Source organism: Triturus cristatus, chromosome 4_1 (assembly GCF_964204655.1).
Source record: "Triturus cristatus chromosome 4_1, aTriCri1.1, whole genome shotgun sequence".
NCBI classification, from domain to species: Eukaryota; Metazoa; Chordata; class Amphibia; order Caudata; family Salamandridae; genus Triturus; species Triturus cristatus.
Window position 1 is genome coordinate 436,109,046 of NC_140585.1, and position 5,563 is coordinate 436,114,608.

The window sequence follows — 5,563 nt, forward strand, 5'->3', positions numbered from 1 at the left end:
GCCCGGTACCAATGTCTGGTGGTCACAGGCATCAGGGGGCTGAGGGTGCAGTAGGGGCGGCCTGCAGGACTTGAAACTGCAGGCAGAATCTGGCCTGGCTAGTGGCCTGGAACAATCCTGCAGCCTACGACTCGTGGGCCCTCAGTGAGCATGGATTGGGAGGGAGGAGCAGGGGTCTGCGCAGGCTACAGTTCCTTCATTGGTGGTGGGCATTCTCAAGCGGAAAAGAAAGCAGCAGGCCCACCACCTGAAATCACCAATGGCAGAATAGGGAGCTGTACTGTATTTTTTTTCCTTTTTCACAATTATATATAGCACAAACTTGAGGGCGGAAGCCGCTTTTCATTTTTTTTGCTCCCCGTCTGTTGAACATCGGCACTGGCAGCCGCTTGTTTGTAGTTGCAGCACGTCATGCTCACTTTCACTTTATGAGGAGAGTGCTGTGATGTACGGCAGCTATGCTATTTTTAAAGTGAAAGTGGCATGGCACGCTGCAAATACAAACAAGCAGCCACCAAAACAACAGGAGTGCAAGACAAGGGAACACCGGCTTCGGCAATGGCGCTACTTGTTTGAATTTGCAGGGCGCCATGCGCGCTTTTACTTTAACAAGGCAGATGCGAGAAGGCATTGGACTGTGGGAGGGGGGTGGGGGCACACCATAGTGTATACTGCTGCCTGCACCCCACTTGACGGTTAGCTCTGTCCTTGGCCCCTTTGCTTCCTGCCCCAACTCTACAGCCAGCGGTCCCAGCTGAGCCCTGTGCAGCGTCTTGCTCCCTGCTGCTGGTCCGCAGTACTCACCACTATGGTTCTGCCTCTGGCAGAGGAAAGAGCTGTCAGGACAGGGTAACAATGCAGTAACTTTCAGGGGTGTCGGGGCAGACCACTCCTGGAAAATAGATGAGTGTGCGTGGAAGGGGCCGGGGGCAGAAATGGGCAGCTTCGAGCATGAGGTGTCACTCTGAGTGACACTGTATGAATGGAGAAATACGAGTGCCCGGGAACAGGGAAGTAGGTGTGTTGAGGGGACAGAGCCTGCATCTTACCACAGACGGAAGAAGAAAAGAAACAGAAGTGAGATCATGGCTCTTGTAGTCCTTCTTTAAAGTGGTGTGAGATGAGGTAACTGAATCAGTCACACTTCGTTTATCGGGCCGCCATCTTGGAATGGCTTTTTTTCCCCTATTATTTTATAATCAGCGACCTCTGGCAGCTTCAATAGTATGTAAAGCTGGTTTGTTATTTATGCAGTTTACTTTTGGCTTAAAAGACGTTTTCTTATTATACAGAGGCAGAAGTCGATTTGTTGCGTGGTCGGTAGACATTTTATATTTTTGTAATATGGTAATACTGTAGACTATCTATCCGATAAAACAAGCATTTGTAACAAGAGTGCGGGTGCTGGCGGGGGGGAGAGAAGGCACGGACTACAGGGGAGGAGGAGGAGACGGTACGTAAGAAAATAGTGCTTACAATTAAAAAAAACAAGCATTTGCAATGCAACACGACTCGCATTTACGTGAGCCGTATTGCATTACAAATATCAGTGCGTGTGTTTAAAAAGGCACAAATGGGAGTGGGGAGGGTGAGGGTGGTGCCAAAAGTTACGAACTGTGGGAGGGTTGGTGGGGGGGACACAGGACACAAAATAGTGTTTCAGTAAAGGGGCCGATAGCCTTGGAAGTATACAAATGAAGACATGGACGTCAGAAGGAGGGACTAACAAGTCAAAAGCCAATCAGAAGGCAGCATTTAGGCTGTAAGCCAAAGAAAAAGATGGGCGGGGGGAGTGGGCGGAGCTTATGCGAAGCTTCCCCCTAAAGTATATACTGCATGTCTCGGAGAGACAGCGCATGCGCTGCCTAGGCGAGACCTAAAAAGACCAGTATCTCGAAATGACTTGTGTGCCAACTGGAACAGGAGCGGTGCAGTGATGCATGACACTGCAAATCCCTAGTCGTAAAATGGCAGATGCATCTAAAGGTCAATAGCACAGCAGCTTATGGGGATAGCAGAACCCCTGTGGTGTGCACCCTGCCTGTCCCCCAACTGTGATAGTGTTATGTATTGTTTTGACTGCTGCTGGGCTTCCCCCAGAGCTGCAATCCCTCATTCTCGGTAGACAATGATAGCTGTGGGCGAGCTCTATGCTGCATTATGTTTGTTTTATCTAATGCACAAGAATGACTGTCTTCGGCACATGCATAGCATATTAATCCTGCCTGGCTCGCGGTATTTATTGCACATGCACCCTGTGCATGAAGGGCAGTTTGCTACACATGCTTACTAAGTCTCACGACACACACAGAATTGCAAGAGTGGCTTCTGGTTTGGGGACGTAGGGACGGACATCAACCAGAGCGAGCAGCTGCTAAAAACGGCTGCATAGCTGTTCTTGTGAGGCTGGAGGCAGAGTCCCAGTGGAGATGGTGAACGAGCACTAAGTGACCTGTTTGTAGGGCACTGAGACTCTGTTCACTGGTGCCGGGTGACAAGAGTAAAGACAACCAGTTGTGTACATGATGTACGGAGTCAATGTTCCATGCAGATGCCTGTAAGCGATTACTGGTCAAGGGTTCTCAAAGGTGAATATATGACATGACACAACAATCTTTAGGACGCCTCGTTACAGAAATCAGTCCTTAGAAGTAGAGGAAGAGGTATCCGCTTGTGAACTATTGCTGCAGATCTGTTTCAAGAGTAAGAACCAGCCTTTGTTAAATAAATACACAACAGGTATCAGCCATGGTCCAATCAAACATGAGGTGAACTGTTAATACAGCCCTTGCAGTAGAAAAACAAAACACTCAAAGTGCCAATGACACTATAGTACCTCTCATATATGGCCAGTTACACACTACTGGGAGCATTCTTACACCCTTCACGTCCTAGGGCTTTTTCACTATTTATAGCACTCCTGTATGCCTATGATTAGCAGTCGTACCCTAGCACGTGCACTTTAATAGCCCGCATAAACTAATAGTTACACACTCAGCTCTCACACCTTTCACAGTGGTAGTCTGACACTGCTAACAGAACTCAGCAGTCTCAGACTAAAACAGCACTCACACCACTCAAAAGTAGCAGTCACACAACAGGAAGCAGCACTCATACACTCTTCAAAGACTAAACGTGACACAATACTGACAAAACACTCATGCCTCAGAAGTGCTCACACCCCCCACCCCTTAAACTAGGAGCACAAACTAGGAACTGATCTGACCAATAACTGAAAGTTCATCTTCATTGATTGGTGAGTTTGTGTTATGGTATTATGGATGAGCGAGCGCACTTAGTAAGAAAAAGGCACAAAATCAACAATGTGCATGAAGGGATCATCAGTTATTACATAAACAAGAAAGGTTCCCAAAAACCCAATGGAAAGGTTAAGATGAATGTTATTCTATTGAGTGCAGTAGTACTGGGAAGTAAGTATCAATGTGGCCACGATGGAATGCAGTTTAAAGAAACGTATTAGTATACCCTGGTCAAAATGTTTACCTTTAGACATTTAATGTAAATCTTCAGAGTGCCTGAGAGGGACAGACTGCTAAAATGTATTCCTGGGTGAAATTGTATTCACGCCAGAGTAGTTTCAGTAATTTTGTGTTACTCTTTTGACACAAAATTACTAAAATGTATGCGATTATGCCAGTTTATGTAATTAGGAGTAATTTGGCGCATGACTCCTACTGCATGAGCACAGAAACAACAAATTTAGTGAGCGCAAGCTGCTGCTGTTCGTGTTCTGTTGCATTTAGCTCTATTTTCTTAGGACAGAATGCATCCTCTGAGCCATTTTGGATGCAAGGGTGTATTTCGCAATAAGAAAATAGCACTAACTGCTGGGTTGTGCTCTTTACGTAATTCTGCATAATCTCACATAGTTTTGGTGTAATTTTGATTAATTACGCTACAGCAAAGTGTGCAAGTTATGCCCACTCCACTTAAATGCAACTGGTGTGGATGTGTTTTTATGGTCAAGCCTGCAAGAACATGTGCTAATGCATGCGTATCGCTTGAGAGACATAATTGTATTTTAAAAAGGGCTTGGAGCCTGCCCCGTTGTTTCCCATTTGTCTGCTTCAGCGTCGCTATGTTTTTGCAGGCATGGTCATTGGCCACTGCAGCCGAAATGTCACTTCCGATGCTTGTGGTGGAGCAAAGCTCTAGCACAGATTGATTCAGCTCAGTCCGTGCCTATCCACTGCTCCCTAAGTGATTGAGGTGCATTTTCTTTCCCCCTCACACCCACTCTCCCTCCTGCTCCATCCACAGCGCTTACATGATTTTCAAATTGCTCTTCCCCCCACTCTGAATTCTTGCTTCTCCTGTCACCCTCCTCTCCTGTTGCTTGCTCCCACTTGTGCCCCAGTGGCTACTTGCCTATCCCTCTCCCACAGTCATGGGGTTTTACCTGTATATAGCAAGGTATCCAAGCACTTTACATGAGAGCTAGTTGCATTCCCTATGGACACGTTCATTTTTTTTTTGAGGTATGGAGATATTAAGTGATTTGAATCAAAATAAAAGGATACTCAACCAACACAAGCCAGGTTTCGCAACTTCAAAGTTGGCGCTATAGCCGTTATGCCACATCCTCTCCCTTTGTTATATGAATGCCAACATTACTTTGTTTTAACTTGTGATTTATTTTTTTATTTTTCATGCACGGGTGAAGTGCTGATGAGCAGAGGATGTAGAGCCGTAGTCGAGACGTACCCAGTCTCCTCATCCCTCTCACAATGGCTGTCCATATTTTACGTGTGTGTCTGCGTGAAAGAAAGTGATAGGAGAGAAATAAGCGATGCACCTTTTTTCTTTTTTTATTACACTCTGATTTAGTTTCATTAAAAGCCTCGCCGTTGCTTAAAAAAAAAAAACTATTGAGTGTGGTTTGCTTTGCAGATACCACGGCATGATCATCATATGCTGATGACACTCTGCTGATTCTCTCCCTATCCGCAGACCCCAGGAACACCAAAGCCAACTTGCACAGGTGCATGACCAGCATCTCCAGCTGGATGCAAAACAACTATCTCAAACTCAACACCGACAAAATGGAGGTACTCGTCTTCGGAGCCAACACATCCCCGTGTGACAACTCCTGGTGGCCAGTAGAGCTCTACCCACACCCACAGAACACGCTAGGAACCTTGGCATCATACTTGAAAGCAATCACACCATGAAAAAAACAGATAAATGCAGTGTCCTCAGCCGGCGTCCCCACTCTCCGTATCCTCTATGAAATCTTCAAGTGACTCCCCATCAGCATCAAATACACTGTCACTCAGGCCTTCGTTACCAGCCCACTGGACTATGGCAACACCCTCTACATTGGGGTCACCTCTCAGATGCTGGACAGACTTCAGACCATCCAGAACACAGCAGCCAGGCTTGTCCTTGACCTCCCAATGTGAACCCACATCACCCCTCACCTCCAAACACTCCATTGGCTTCCCGTCCACAAGAGCTGCCAGTTCAAAATGCAGACACATGCCTCCAAAGGCCCTGTGCAATGAAGGACCAGCCTACCTTAATCACAGGCTGAACTTCCACC